This window comes from Cavia porcellus, unplaced genomic scaffold (assembly GCF_034190915.1).
Source record: "Cavia porcellus strain 051 isolate PalLab524CR breed Dunkin Hartley unplaced genomic scaffold, mCavPor4.1 scaffold_18, whole genome shotgun sequence".
Taxonomy (NCBI): Eukaryota; Metazoa; Chordata; class Mammalia; order Rodentia; family Caviidae; genus Cavia; species Cavia porcellus.
Window position 1 is genome coordinate 49,184,318 of NW_026947501.1, and position 16,701 is coordinate 49,201,018.

The window sequence follows — 16,701 nt, forward strand, 5'->3', positions numbered from 1 at the left end:
AACATTTCCACTTCAGCTTTCTTGCGGGCTGCTTAGCGTCTCTGGCCCTTCATGTCCTCGAGTGTGGAGTGGCAGATGAGGGCTGCACCATTGGGTCTTGGTGGCATAAACAGTGACCGGGGAGCCCGAGGACATGGTGGCTGCCTGTTGGTTCTGCCCACGGCCAGTGCAGAACCCTGTACACCTCGGCTTCCGGGTTTCCGGTCTTGTAGATCTGTGATCTGGTCAAACCATCTTGGTGAAGGCTGAGACTTTGTCTCAGGGACTCTGAGAACCTTTAAGAAGCCTGAGCTTTGGCCTAGCAGCTCTTTTCTAGCTATTTACTCGTGTGTGTGAGTGTGTGTGAGTGTGTGTGTGTGTGTGTGTGTGTGTGTGAGTGTGTGTGTGGTGTTCTTATTTTTATTAGTGTGTATTTGGAGTATAGAATGTCCGCATCCCTTGCATGTGCAGAACCCATCCTTATTCCTTTTTGATCCCCTTCCCTCCTCCTCCCCTCCGCCCTCTTGGTCCCCTTTTCTTCTGGGAAAGCTCTTTCTCCCCACTTCCTGTTATCTACCCTTTATCGTGCTCCTTAGTTATGCTTTGTGTTTCTCATGCAAGAGAACCTGCTTGGTATTTGCTGTAGTCAGGAGTTGTGAGGAGAACAATTAGAATCAGGACATGGAGTTTATAATATTGTTTTATGATGGTTACCCAGAGTTAACACAAGAAAATGCAGGAAATCTATCCGCAACACCAAAGACATAGAATATTTAGCCAAGGGACTGAATCCCACTGCAATGTCCCACATGAGTCCAGATGAAGACCGAGAGCCCATCACAGTGCCTCCCAGGAGTCCAAATGGAGGTCTAGAGTCCACAAGAAGGACTCACACCAGTCTCTTTTATGGATCCATGCTGGGAAGGCCCAAAGGTCAGTGGTGGAAGCCAGAAAGTCCATGCCAGCAGGGTGAAGGGGCTGTGCCGTTGGCATGAGAGTTCTACACTGGAGCTGAGAAGTCACACTCACAACAAAGACCAGGGCTGTCCTGAAAGGCACCACAGCCATCCTCAGCAACACAGTGGCCCTGACCTCCTGTGATGACAAGCACAGTTGGGTACTTGCCAAGAAGCCAGCGTGAAGTGTTCATCCTGGAGACCAAGTGGCGCACATCTTCCCCTCTCGAGCCAGGAAGCAATGCTCGATGTGAGGACCAGAGCTTCTCCAGGAGAACCAATGGCTCAAGCAGCAACACATAGAACCCTTAACGCGTCAACGACTTAACGCAACTCCTTCCCCACGTCTCTCATCATGCTGGCAACTTTCCTCAGGTGGAACATCTACGCTCAGCATCATGGTGATGGAATCCAGCTGGTGTTAAGATGACCACCAGTTTCCAGTGCATAACAGGATTTAAACTCATGTGTCTGGTTTGTATCACTTAACATGAGAGCCTCAAGATGCATCCACTTTCCTGTGAGTGCCACATGTTTATGGCAGCACAGTGCTCCGTGGTGTGCAGATGTCACACTTTCTTAGTCCACTCACCTGCTGATGGACAGACAGGCCACTTCCCAGATTTAGGTATTGTGCTTTGTGCTGCTGTAAACGCAGCTGTGTGTCCCTGTAACAGGGTGTCTTTTGGGGAAGATGCAGTGATACCTCAGGTCATGAATTCAGTTCTTTCCACAGTTCTGATTACACTCTGAGTTGGACGAGAACAAGACCAAGCTTTCCCATAAGGTCAACTTTGAGCCTCACCATTGAATTTGATTTGGTTCTCATCTGACTTGGCCTGTGAGCAGAACAGTAGAGAGAATTCACTTCATGCATCGAGGTGCCACTGTACTGCCACGTATTCCTGAGAGAGTTACAGTGAACCCTGGGGACCCATGGTTGAACATTTTTGGATTCCACCAATGGTGCATTCAAGACATTTGGGAAAATTATATTTATATCAAATATGCATAGTGTGCTCTTTAATCACAATTCTCCAAACACTGCAGTATGACAGCTACTTATGCATTGTCTATGTTAGGCATTGTGAGTAATTTGGAGGTGATATAAAGCATGGAGCAGGATGTCACGGGTTCTGTGAAAACACTACATGTTTTTGCATCAAAGACTTGAATATCCAAGGTTTCAGGTTGTCTCCAGGTGTCCAGGAACCAATCCTTTATGGCTGTAGGGTGACTACTGTATAGTTGAGCCAAATATTAAGATATGGTAATATGGACCATAATACATTATATTAATAAAGGAGAAATGGACACTGGAGAATGCTTAAATACACTGAGCACATTCATCTGATGCTAAACACTGTGGACATTAAAATAGTACTGCTTTCGAAAATCCTTTGCATCATAGGAAAGCACTCCTGGTGTATTAATTTAAAAGGTACAAAATAAAATAATCCTGCATTGGTGAGGTTGTAAAACAGAATGATGACCACATAACCATTATCACTGATTGACAGGGTTAACAATAATTTTGACCTCTTTCATTTTCTTATCTATATTTTTCTATGACCACTATGCATTATTGCTTTAAGTAGGGTTATTTAAAAAGCATTGTCTCCTCTGTGTCCTTCCAAGTAAATATGTATACATTTACCCCTTCAAGTCTTCTGTCGCCTCTAGTCTTTTTAAACTACTTCCAGAGATAACTGAAACCCAAGTACAGGTTTTGAGAAGTTTTGAACTCACACCAGCTTCCTGCTGCTGGGAACACCCAAAGCTAAAGAGGGAGACAGATTCCCACCCCTAGGTAGACTCTAACTTGGGGGACACTAGCTCAGGAAAAGTGTTTCATCAAGGCCAAGTTCCTAAAGGGAGAGATGCATGAGCCTCCAGGAGGAAGAGCCTTGGGGATGAGATGGCTTACCTAGGAGAGAACCAAGAGTGCCCGACTTCCAAGGTATGTGGGAACATAGGGAACACCCATTAATGTGGTGACATAGCTGGGAAAAATAGGTTTGCTTCTGAGTGACATGTGTGGGTATGCACGTGATGTGTGCATGTGGTGTGTACTCTTGCCAGTGAGGAAACCCAGGGAAGCCCCAGTTCTGCAGTCTGCCTCTGTGTGAAGAACAGAAGGTGAGATTCCTCCAGTGCCCAGTCTCAGCCTCGTCCTGGGCCACGGGACCTGCAGTGACCAGAGGATTTATTAGATTCTAGCTTGGACTTGCAGTAGCAGCAGGGTATGTGCAGGTAAAAGGAGTGGAGGGGTCTGATGGACTCGTGTTGGCAGCATGAAAAAAGTCGCAAATAGCGTGAATGGAGGGATGACGGGAAGAACCCTTTGCAATGGATCTTGAGGCCCTCAGCACGGGCCTATTGCTGAAGCCCTGGGAGTCCATGGGGGTTGGTGAGGCGCAAGTGAGCACAAACTTTCAGAGGAGTCCTGCAGTCTGGAGGAGTCCTTGAAGAAACCCGACTGTCATGGAAACTAAGAATGGAACAGGTATGGGGGCCCATCGTGAAGTTTCGGGAGGAAGTGGTCAGGGTATTAGATGGTACAAGTGGAGAATCAGTGAGCACAGAGAGATTCCATTGGAGAGCGAGCTGGGAGGTGTTCCGTCCTCTTCAATGAACAAATAGGCACTACAGACACTGGACCCTAAGGCTCCAAAGGGTAGGTGTTGGTGGGCTAGGAGTCCAGGCAGGGAGAGGAAGGGGGCAGGAGGAGCAGCGGTGTCATAGGAAAGTGAGGATCGGGAGCATTAGGATGGTGACAGATGCTGACAGGGATATGTGGCTGGCCAGTTCCCTTAGAAAGTTCTGACTGCCCTGGGGGTCGGGAGGCTGGGGAGACGGAGTCCACAGCATGCAGTGGCACTTCGTGCTTCTCAGGGAGGAGGAGAAAGGAGGAGGGCAGGCGTGGGAGGAGACCATGGCAAACGCCAGGTTTAGCAAGAGTGGGCATTGCTTGTGTCCACTTTCTCAAGCCCTGGGATGCGAGACCATTGGCTCACAGCAAGGAACTGGGTGATTTTCAGATTTGGACAGATGTAGGAAAATGTCACAGGAACTGAGGGAGCTGAGTGGTGAGTGAGTGGAAGCATGGGTCAGCAGTGCTGGGGGACTTGCTGCAGCTGGGCAGCGAGTTTGCGAACTTGGGAGGGAGGGACTTCATTCAATCTGGTGCAAATACGTGGTGGGATGTGGTGCCGGCCAGGGCAGACTTCCCATGGAGACCTGCTAAGTGGGCACGTCCAGGAGTGGTGCCAGCTGCTAAGCACCCACCTAGCATCCCGTGGGGAGGTCAGAGCTAGAACACAGGACCCAATGGCCTCTTTGTTTGTGGCACCACACTTCAGAGCTGACAAAGGAAAGTGTCTCATGCTGTCTCCCCAGTTTTCTGCCCATGCTTACTTAGTTTCATTTCCTTGATTCTGTCTACCTAATGGGGTGCAGTCCCCCACAGCACAGGCTGGCTCTGCTGCCTGTTTGGGGAAGCACTGCACGGCCACCCTTGCTGTGGCCTTGCTGTGAACCCCTGCCGAGCTTAGCAGCACTGAAGCTGTTTGCAGTGCTTGGCCTGGAACCCGCTTCCTAGGCAGCTGTGGCTCTTTCCTCTGGACTCTTTGTGAATCTGACTTTTCCCTTTTTTGGATCACTTTTAGTTTCTATCCTGTGGTCTCATAGCAGCCTGTGCTCCTGGATCCCCTTCCCAGCCCCTCAAGCTCCCATGCCCTCCTGCTTTTTGAAGCACAAACGCTAAGGTCTCGCTCTTACTGACTTTGGCTTGGAACTGAGCTTGTCTCATGTTCCTCTCACATCTGGTAAGGGTATCCACCTCTTGCTCAGTTCCCAAGGCCCCTTTTTGGATTCCTTTCTCCTGGAGGCCACTATGAACAAGTGTGTGATTGTCCTTTTCTGGGCCAGGCTGGCTTCTGCTCCCACTTTTCTGAAGTCCTCCCCAGCCACAAACTTCCCTGTGCCTTCCAGCAAGGCTGCATTTGAGGATTTCCCCTGCATTTAGCATGAAACAAAAGGAAAATTTTTTTCCACTCCTTTTTCTCGAAAGCTCTCTCTCTCTCTCTCTCTCTCTCTCTATATATATATATATATATATATATATATATATATATATATATTATGGCATCTGCGAGTGACAGGGTCAGAGGCAGAGGCAGGCTGGAGGCTGATGGTACTTGTAGTCAGGGAGGGGATTTTGAGAAGGGGAGAGTCACTTTCCTTGGAGGTGGGAAGAGCTCGCTTCTTGGGTTCAGTTGCTTTTGCTGAGGTCTCTGTCCTCCTCGTGGCCTGGAGCAAGGCCTGGCCAGAAATGATACACTCAGGTGTCAGAGGCTTGGGTTTCTGTGGTGCTGCTGGTTAGAACTCCAGTGGCTAGGAAGAAGAAGGTGGGTGGCACCACAGAAACCAGCAGTGTGCATGGCATCCCTGGCCCTGTGGTGGAGGAAACTCAAAACTTTGAAAGATGTCACCTACCTGGCCTGGGGCTGGGCCTGAAACCCACTTCCCTCCATGGGTCACCCACCCAGTGACCATGGTGCTGGTTATCACAGCTGAGGCTGGACCTGTGCCTGTGTCGTCCTGCATAGTGACACAAACATCATTTTATCATTTAGTCCCTTGAGGTGTGACAAGGCACACGGCCTGGGGGTGTAAGAGGCAGAAATATATTTCTGACACCTCTAAGGGCTGGAAGGTTGGGGCCACAGTGCTGGGAGGATGAGGCCCTGGGGAGGAAGATCCATGCTGGGCCCGGAGCTGGCTTTCTCACCGTGTCCTCACATGCTGGGCTTCCTTTCACCCCAGTGTCTTGTGCTCCTATAAAAACACAGGTTTTGCTGAACTTAAAGCCTGCCCGTGTACCAGAGCCAGGCACTCCCGATAGATTCTAGAAAACAAACCACGTGTGCACTGTGGTGTGTGCTTTCCTGCAATATATAAACACCTGTAATCAAGTCTAATTTGAAACTCAGGCATAGTAAAAGATTTAACACCAGTCACTTCCTACAGATTTTGGTGATCTCAGCATAGGAATTTTCCCCTCCTTATTGAGCATGTCCACCTTTCCGCTAAAGGAAGCATGTTGTGGCTTCTCCTTGGCATAGGCAAATTGCTGGGGTTTGTACTCTGGGGCCACGATGAGGTAAAACATGGGTGACATGGATGATAGCCCTGCAATGCTGTGAGCATTGACGGGGTGACAGAGGGTGACCGAGTGGCTCATGTCAGGCTGCATTTAGTCCAGAAGCGCTGGACAGCTATGTGATCCCGGTCCTGAGGTGCAGGGAACAGCATGGTGCAAACTTTTACCACACTGCTCAGAGGGGCATGTGATTGAAAACCTACCACTTGCCTGCGGAATTTTCCATTTCACTTGTTCCTGCCATGGTTGACCCACAGGTGACTGAAATCTGAGAAGGCACAGCCATGTTTCAGAGGGTGAGTGCTTGGTGTCCCCTCTGGTGTCTCCTTCAGGACCTGTTCTGCATTGGCAGCCTCATTATAGGTGACCTGGGGTTAGGGCTCTTCCTGCTAAGCAGCAGCCTGGCATGGTGAAGACCCTGGGACCCCAAGCCAGTCACCAAAACCACTCCCCCTGTGGGACCCCACTCACACATGGTACCTTGGGGTCACAGGAAGTTGAGTGGTGCCCCCCCCGGGGCTGGGGTGTGGGAAGCCAGTGTGCAAAGGGTCAGAACCTGGGTTTGGGATGAGGAGATCACGCTAGAGGTGAATGGTGGAAGTGGCTGCACCCAAGCCTGAGGTCACTTCTCACTGACAAATGGCCTGGAAGGTAAATGTTTCAGAACAGCAAGGGTGATGCTGAGGAAGTGAGTCAGACCTGAGGTTTCCCCTCTGGTCCTCCTCCTCCCATAGGCATATCTTTAATTCACTGGGCCTCTGGTGTTTGATCTGTGAAATAGGAGCGATGTTTCTAAACTAGAACCAAAGGGATGAGGAAGCTGGAGTTGTTTAGCAAAGCGGTCACCAGAGTCTTAGGGCTCACCTGTGGCAGCTGCTGTGCACAGGGACAGAAGAGGAAAGGCAGCGTCCAAGCAGAGCAGGCACTGATGTTAGAGCCACTGCTTTGCAGTGGGTCGGAGTCCTGTAAACCACGTGTGGGCTCTGAGAGCCAAGATGGATGCCCTCATGATTGTAGGTCCTCTGGGACATGGGGTGTCTTAGCTGATTGTTTGTCCCTGAGGCGCAGCAGGAGGATGGCTCAGGGGAGGGGTGTAGAGGAAGAGGGCAGAGTGGCTCAAGGGAAGCAGAGCAAAGGGAGCAGCAGGAGGGGAGGTGAACCCTTCTGGTCTACCCCATCCACCCTGTCTCCTGAGAGGACTCCCCTGCTCCTAACAGGAAGTCAGCTACGAGCCCAGGATCTAGTCACCTCCCAAGAGTCCTGCAGGTTCAGTCCATGGGCAGGACTATAAGAATTTGCAACTGTGTGTGTGTGTTGGTGGGGGTGGGTGCTATTGGCTACGCCTTGCTCCCCCCCCCCACACCCCTGGTTGCCATGGGCTTTTTTTCTCCTCCTCTCTTTGCCTCCAAATCTGATCCAGCACAAATGCAGCCAGCTGTATTTTCAAGTTATGTACAGAATGAAACCACCCGGTCCAGTCTGCCATTTAGACGACCACACTGGTCCGCAAAGTCCCTTGACTCTCCCGATTCTGTGACTCTCCAAATTCTGTGACTCTCCCGATTCCTTTCTGGACATATGTCTCACTGTCAGTCAGTGTAATGTGCCTAAGACTTCAGTTCACATTGGTTCAGTTGTTAAAGGAGCCCATCTGGACTAGAACAAAAGGCAGACAAAGTTCTCACAGCAGCCCTGAGGACCTCCATTGGGCCCCTGCCGGCATTTGACACAACCCTACATCTCGTGTCCTCACTCTCTCCTCATTTGCCCTGGACTCTTCCCTGCATCTTAGACACTCCGTGGACTGGCCAGCCAGGCCTTGACATAGGATATTTCTCCTGCCTGGAGTTCCAGTGCCTGGCTCTCAATGAGATTTGGAGGACGCATAAATATATGGGGAGAAGGATGAATAGGTGCATAGGTGGAGGGATCGACAGGTGGGTGGACATATGGATTGATGGGCTGATGAATGGATGGATGGACAGATGGATGGACAGATGGATGGATGGGTGGATGGATGGGTGGATGCAGTTGGTGGAAGGATGGTTGGATAGATGGATGGACAAATATGTGAAATGTGGCCTGAAAGGAAAAACATTCTGGGTCTGGAAACTTATTGAAAGGGAACAAGATACAAAAATAACAAACCAGGAGAGTTCCCAAGGAAGTCATTTAAGCCAAACCTTGAAGGATCAACAGAAATTAAGTAGGCTGGGGAAGTAGAAAGAATAGCTCCGGTTCCATGGAAAAGAGGCTTCCTTCTCCCCAAAATTCTTCAGAGAATGCCCTGTGGAGTTCCTTGATCTCCCAAGACCTCATTCTCCTCTTAAGGGCCATGTCTGTGATGAGGGCTACCACTTCCCTCCTCTTCATGACTTCGAAGCATCAGTCTTTCACTTCCATGCAGCCAAGCCCGTTAGACTTGTCTCCTACTTCTAACATCCTCTCCCAGCTTCTGTGGCCTGCCCGCCTCAGTGGGTAAGGGCTTGGAGTCACAGTGGGTAAGGGCACTGGCCACTCCTTTTATTGCTAGAAGGAGTTCTCTTGCCTTCTCTACCTCCATCTCAGCATTTTCATTATAGGTAACTGTCCATATCTGTAGACCGCACATGTATGAATTCAGTCCACCATCAAAATATTCAGAAAAAGCTATCAGTACCAAACATGTGCAGACATTTTCTTGTCATTACTTCCTAAATGTGATAGTGTAACAACTGCGTACAATGCAATAGGCATTGCAAGTTTTAGAAGTAATTTAATGTATGTAAGAAGATGCACACAGTTTCTATGGATTATAATTTAAATACAGGATTTAAGAGTCCAAAGGTTTTGGCACCTGTAAGGGTCCTGGTGGACATCCAGGAAACACTGTCCTTACCAACTGTCACTTCGAACATCTCTTTCGACCCTTGGCTTCTGTCTCCCTGCCCTCTCCTACCTTGATGCTTGCTACAGTGGCTTTAACGGTTCAGATCTAAAATACTCCCTACCCCCATGCTCATGTATTCTGACTTTAGGCTTTTAAGATGACTGGATCATGCAGGGCATACTCACTAGCAGACTGATGCCTAGAAGAGTTCAGAGGTGAATGTGCTCATAGAGATGGGGGTGTTGTTGTAGGTGGACATTGTTGCAGGTGGGGAACTGGCGCGTGGCCTGGGAAGGTGCATGTCCTTCCCTGGCTCAGCTTTTCTCCCTCTGCTTCCCACTCACAATGATGTGAGCAGCCCTCCTCGCCAGATCCTTCTGCTCTGGGGTCAGCCAGCTATGTACTGATGCCCTAAAACCCATGAGCCGAAATAAAGTTTCTTTCAAATTGCGGGTGGCAGGTATTGTGTCTCATTGAGGCAGAAGTGACTAAGACAGGCAACATTTTTTTTTTTGTCTTTTTCCTTTTTATCTGTACCAGGATCGAACTCACAACTGCCTGCTTGCAAGGCAGGTGCTTATGCTGCTGAGCTAAATCCCCCACCCCTGACAGGCAACATTTTTATTTTCTCTGTTTTGTGCCTCTTTTCCTCTGTACTTTAGAAATCCAAGATTCTTAGTCAGGGTACCATCCTTTCCCTCTCACCACCTCCAATCCTGTCTCTCTGACTTAAGGAGCCCCAACTACCCCGTGACTTTAACTACAGTTCATATTCTGAAAAACCCTACATCAGTGCACCTATAATTTAACCGACTTCTAAGATCTTGATGTCGACAGAAATCAGCATATCTAAAAACGGACTGACATGCTTTACTCTTTCTTACAGATATTCCTCCTCTAGCCAGCAAGATCCCCGGAGAGCTTGCCACCATTCCACCTTGCCCAGCTCCTTCTCTCTTTGTCTTCTGGAACAAAATAAACCCAATGAATTCCACTTGTAAGTGTGAAAACACAATCGCTCCTTCTTCCTTCTGCATTCTAACACCCGTGTAACAAGTCTAGCCCTTCCTCCTTCTTGGGGGCTCCCGTTGGCACCCCAAATCTGTGTTGGTGACCGTAAAGATGGGGACCTTCACCTGACTCTTATCCAGGAGAGAGTTTGCATTTCATTTCACGGAGAGGCCGGCTGAAGACTGTCCTTTACCGCTCTTAAGCTCATCTTTATTCTCTATACAGCTCCTTCTGCCCAGCACATTTCCTGAGGTCACTATTACCCTTCAAGTTCTTCCAGGGGGAAACTAATGCTGCCATGCTTATGATTCCTCTGAAATGCATTTGAGATAAAAATAAAACGAAATGGTTACACTTCATTTACACAGTTTCAACACATAGTAGTAATCCTTTCTTTTTCTTCTATCAAGAACACAATTTTACTCATTATTTTAAAGTTATTGTTTTACAAATTATTTTTCAGCTTTGCTCGCGCTACTCAATTCATCTCTCAGACCATCTTTGCTTCACACTTTATTCTCAGTGTATAAAATATCTCATAATCTCTTACTATTTCAAAATGTTCAGTGTTCAAAATGGCTTAGGAAATGCTGACCCAGTTAACTCAGAGGCCCACCGTCATTTCTAGAAAGAGGCTGACCTTTTGCTTTGCAAAGCATTTCTGAGGCAGTCTGTCCACAAGTGTCATGATCCTATGCTTCTTCAGGCTTATGTTGGAGACACCTTATCTGTCTCTGCAGATACTGACTGTGTGTCTATTTTGGCACGCAAAGTCCTGGAAGACAGGAAGTGCACTTGTGATTTGTTACCAAATCTGTGACCTTTTCATTCAGAGGGCTTCCCCTACTATGATGAGGCAAATATGGAATGACACAGTTCTGCCCCATTTAACAGACTGTCTGACCAATGACATCCTTCCTACCCTGTAACCCGAGCCTCTCACCTGGTAGACTGGTAAATAGTTAATAAACTCAGACACTTGATGGGTGCTATCACTTAAGAGCAGTGCTGTCATGTGCACTGACTAGGTGCTGATCTTAGTTTTCACATTTATTTGTGTCTCAGTTTCCCATGCAATAACGTCTTAATCTCAGGGTTGGTTTTAGCATCTAGTGGGCGAATAGATGAGCATGACTTAGAACCTGAAACATAGAAAAATCTCAATAAATAGCTGCTATGGCTTGAACCAGAGAAGTCCCTTCCAGATAGAACATGCTCCCCCTTCTCCCTAAATTTTGGTTGTGAAATGTTGTGGAACTGCCTTTGGGTCTGTGGAAAGAAAGTGTGAGTGTCTTGAATTCAGCAGCTGCTTGAATGATAGAAAAAAAAATAGTGTTTGGATCTCAGTTGAATACCCCCACTGGTAGCTTAAGAGACAATGTCTTTGGCTCTGTGCAAGATGCCTTGGCTGGCTACGATTCTTCTCCACTTTTTCTGGAAGGTAAGTGCCCTGGTTGTGAGTATCACAAGAATTCACAAGAAGGAAAGCATTCAAATTTGTCAAAGAGCGGCTCTTGACTGAAATTCTTCAGAGGTGAGAGGGAAGAGGGGGGATGCAAGCTACTTAGAGGTGTAGTAAATAATCTTTAAGAGGCATGAACAGGCTTGATGACCAGACAATAGCCTGCCTCCCTTAAAGCCTGACCATTCTCTGGTGTTTAATTTTTCCTAGGTAATCAGGTTCTGACCTAGATCCCCAACTTCCCAAAAAAGTATATAGTGAAGGCTTGAATAAATGAGACAAGGGGTATGATCTTAGGGCTCCAGGAAGATTAAACCCCTCTTTCAGAGTTCTTGACTCTGGAGATCATGAGGGCTAAGGTGGAGAGCGTCTCTGGACCGCCCATATTTATTAGGTCCAAATAAAGGGTGGGGAACCTGAGGAAAGTACAGCAAATGAGCAGGACCTTGGGAGTCACTTCAAAGACTTCTCCAAGCAGTAAATTATGGCAATTTAGGAGAATTATCTCCAGGTTTACATTTATGGTAGGAGTGAGACTGCAGGAGTGACATGCCTGCAGTTACAGTCTCTATTTACTTAATTGGTGTCGGAGCCAAGGTGTCCTCAGCTGTGGCCTTGTCTTGCCTTCTGAGGCCTCTCTGGCTTCACAGGCCATTACAAGCCTCAGCCAGGACCAGTGATTCATAGAGGTTCTCTTACTGTGAACCAGCTCTGTCACTAGGGAAGGGACCTAGACCTAGGACAGACTCACAGATAAATGTAGAAAGACAACTAGTTAATTTTAAATCCTGCTCAGAGCCACTTTGTGGTGGTCTCCAATATGGGTTAATGGAATTTAAGGTTTTGCCTTTCTTTTTCTTTCTTTCTTTCTTTCTTTCTTTCTTTCTTTCTTTCTTTCAGGATCTTTAAAGTCAAACAGTTTGGGACACAGCGTGCTGGAGAAACAAGGGGTATTCAGAGAGATCTTTATTATAAGGCAGTTTCAAAGGTCTTCTGATTTACTTTGATCCAAAACCTTCAGCATGTTGAAGTTCACTTTGGGAAAGTGTTTCCTAAGCCCCGAGTATTGTCAATCCCATTACGTACCATTCAGCACCTGTATGTATTTAATAGGCTTTCTGAGGACGCCATGGTTCCAGTTCCCCAGGTCCTAGAAAAGACTGCTTCCGCCTGCAATGATTCTCAGGTGGCAACAGGAAGCACCACACTCCCAGCCCACATCTTTGTGGTTCCCAGATGAGTTTCAGCCAGTATGGTTTTCCTCTTGGTCCGCCACTAACCCTGGAACTAACCTCCCTTGCTGGACATGTGACAGAGGATAGAAGCAGTCTTTCCCTCCATTCCCAACAGCTTTCTGCTCAGGAACAGGATTTGCAGTAGTGTTCCTGATGCTTTCTGCTTGATGGCCTCTCAGGCCAGTGTGGAAGCACAGTCCTGCCTGGCTGCATGGGCTGTACATGATCAAGAGGCTGCTGTCAACCAGGATTGGTGCAGTCACGTGACCGAGTGGCAGTCTGGTGCTGCTGTGGGACTGGAAGTGCATCTGGCAGTAGGAGGATGTCCTCTTCTAAGGATGGTCCGTGACAGCCTTGAAAAATTAATGTGGATTATTGCCTTGAGATAAAAATGAAGTCCTTACATAATAACATGCATTTCCATTAAAGAATTTGGGGGGCTGTAAGCGTAGGTCAGTGTGGTGGACTGATAGCTGACAGTCATCTGTAACAACTGGCTGAACTGAGTCGGCATGGTGCTGGGTGTGCAGGGCCCCCCTGAGGATGGTTGCCTGCCTAAAAGGGGGCTTTGGAGAGGAAGAGGTGGTGTTGCTGGTTCTTCTGTTGCCATAGTTCTCCTTCTTTCCGGATATGAATTCAGCTGTTCTCAGCATCAGTGTGGCTCAGGACCTCATTATCACTGAGAATGGCTGTGGTGCTTTTGGGAGGAAGCTCTGGTCCTTATTTTGAGTGTGTTTCTTGACTCCAGCATAGATACCTTCCCTACTGGCACAGGCTTTCTAAGTTCCCCCAGATCTTTGGGCCTTTCCAGCTCATATGAATAAAACAAACTTGTAGGAGACATTTCTGTGGGCTCTTGGTCTTCAGCTGGACTCATGCAGGACATTGCTGTGGGATCTGGGCCCTCAGCTGTGTTTTGGGGGGTCCAAGGTGTATGGATATATTTCCTGCACCTTTCGTGTTTGACTCTGGGTGACTATTGTAAGGTAATTCTCTGAGTGATGAGTCCAGTACGTAACAGTTCCCCTTGCAAATCCTGATCATGACAGTCAGTGATAAAGCATTTGGTAGTCCTGGCTGCCACTCTCAGCACACAGATCCAACATTTTTCATTATTATGGACCCAAGGAGACTTTCCAGCTGGCTTTACAATCGCGCTCCTTCTCTGCACCAGTGCTGGTGGTGGAGGTCTAAATAGGATGTCCCCATTGGTCACGGTGCCCAGTTGAGTCACCCTTTTAAACCAAGTGGTCATTGTTTTCCAGCAGACCACTATGCTGCTGGAACACTGGTACCATTTATAACTCAAAGGTCTTCTTCAGTGCCAGTCTAGGGCCCCATCATATGTCTGTTTAACCTGGAAGCCCAAACAATTTTTTTCTCCATGAAATTTTTGGTCCATTACATCCTGGAGGCTTCCCGAGGCCGCAAGATGCTTAAGACACTTCCTGTTTCCTTCTACAGGAGATTCTGCCCTTTGTAGTGACTCTAGAGGGAGATCAAGGGGACAATTGTGGCGTCACTGAATTTGCACAGCGCATGGGTAGATCAAAGAACAATCAAAGATCACTTAGACAGGAAACGCGAACAAAGCACCTCAAAAAAGAAAAACAAAAGCTTTGATCTAGAAAAGACAAAACAGCTACCTTAGCATTCCTGGAACAATCAGAAATATGGCTACGCTCCACCGGGCTGGGTGATACTTGTGTCTCAGTGTCATAGAGCACTTTCAGGTTAAGAGCATCCCCAGCTTTGCAAGAAAACATTTCATCAGCAAGAGGGTTTCATTCAGCGCCAGAGATGAAACCACTATAGATGAGGGCAACTTTTGAAGCTTCTTTCCTCCCTAGAAATAGAAAAGCCTCCTTGTATTAAAAAGAAACCTCTGCATATCTTTATCTCAAATCAAATAGCACTCCTTTATGTGACTTCTTCACATAAAGGAGCCAACAGTGGAGCCCAGGGGATTTCTGGTAAGACATTTTTGTTTTTCATGCAAATACACAGCGTGCTAAGACCTGGCACCCTTTCTGGCGTTTTATGGAACAAGGGGTGGTCTGTATGTCATGCTGGGGCTGGGGGCCCTTGACCTGAGGGATCCCCATCTACACCCTGTGACCATCCCTTGACCTTTCTCCACTGCACCACATTCCACTGAGCATGGGTTAATGCAGCTTTTTATGCAGTTTTTGCAACTATGTGACCCAACCAAGGACAATTAAGGATTCTGCCCTGACCCCTGCACTCACCCTTGTTACCCACCTGACACAGCTTACGTGGAGCCTGCCCACCTGTGCTGAGTGTGGACCCAGTTGAGGTGAGGACAGTGCCTCCCTTCCCTTCCTGGCTCTGGGATTCCCGTAGCCGTCACCCCCGCCATGCTTGGGTCTTCCATTTCTCTCTTCATTGTCTTGGGAGCCGCTACTTCTCCCTGATCTTTAGGAACATTTATGTCCAGTGTCTCTCCCTTGTCCTTTTACAAAGCCCAACCCTGTCCTTTAGGGTCACCAGTGTCCTCCTCCATGAATCCCCTTCTCGCCCTGTTCCCGGGTCCTCTTTCAAGAAACAAATGGAAGTTCTGACCCTGTACCTCTTCTGACTACTGCACTAACAGCTGCTCGGGAATTTTATTTTGTTTACTGAACACTAGCACTTCTTCAGCTTCAGTGCCCACATCTACAGCATTCTTAGGAAGAGTCCCAATCTTGGGGGATTTTCTTCAGGTTTCTCATTTTCCTTTTTAAACCCCAAAAGATAGCTGGGGGGGGGCTGTGTGATAAGGTCATCCATCCTCTTTATCTGTTCTGAGATAAAAATCAACCACCTCCATTGGTTCAGCCCATATGTTGGGCCCTTAAAGGAAGTCCTTATCAGCAGTGATGCAATGAGTAACCTCAGTTAGGTTAACACAACCCCCCAGGGCTCAGCTGAGCCAGCTTGTGCCCCAGACATGGGACCCCTGCAGTCCTTGTGGGCTGCTTATTTTGACCCTATAAATATGAGTTGATTTGTAAGCTTTGCTCTGGGCAGTCACAGTTTGTTTACTAACTCTGAACATAGCACACATGGCAATTAGAAGTCACATGGCAAAAGAAAACCACAAGTGGCCTGCTGCAGCCCACTCAAACAACCAGAGGACAGCAGAGGAAGTGTAGGACGGAGGTGCAAAAGCTCCTTGGGAAGCTTACTAACAGCATATCCTGCTCTGGGAGAAAAGACCTCTGAATACAAAATGACATGTGTTTAGCCCTGCCCCTAACTCCAAGAGCAGAGTGGAAGAGACTGCTGAAGCCCATTAGTCATTCTTTCGATTCACATTAGGAACTCTAAGAATTGCATTAAAATGTAAACATGTTCTGTTTATGAAACTCAATACATAAAAAGGTCTGTGGTAATGGCAGGCTAGCCCCAGCGGAAAATAGCCCCATACACTCTGTCAGGGACAGGGATGGCTTAAGCTGACCGGGGACTCCTGGTTCTAAACTAGGTGTGGCCAGAGCTTTGTCTGTTAAATGGGGGCTCTGAGGCTCAGGGCCCCACTGGGCTGGCATTGAGCACCTGTGAAGGGTCCAGCGTCCTCCTCTATCCTTTCTGTTCTAAAGAGGGGTGCTGTGTGGGCATCTCCCCCAGGGCAGCCTCCCCCCACCACTTCCCCAACATCCTGGCCCTTTTGCATCCCTGGCTTTTGCACCAGTTCCTAGGGGAGAAACAGGATGAAGAGGGGTGTCTGTCTCCAAGCTCGTAGGCTACGGAGCCCCACTCTTTGCTTTCCAGCCCCTGTGCAGGGAGCCGGCTACAGCGCTTAGCACATGGGCAGATCCACTTGTGGCCTTGTCTCAGAGCTGGGGACATAGGCTGGAGCCTGGAGGGGAAGCCGCTGCCATGGTAGATCCCAAAGGTCTACTGATCCAGGACTTGGGAATCCGGCCACAGCTGCTTGTGCAGGTCAGCGGTGTCTTCAGTGAACTTGTGCTCTCAGGTGTCACTTGTCTGGCCGTTTCCTGGCGACAGTGTGTGTTCTGCAT

General features: G+C 48.2%; 1 pseudogene; it reads left to right on the forward strand.

Annotated features, from left to right (window-relative positions):
- The first annotated feature begins 3,042 nt into the window (after window positions 1-3,042).
- Window positions 3,043-16,701, forward strand: part of LOC100725307 (interleukin-1 receptor-like 1) — a 72,617-nt pseudogene continuing 58,958 nt past the window's right edge.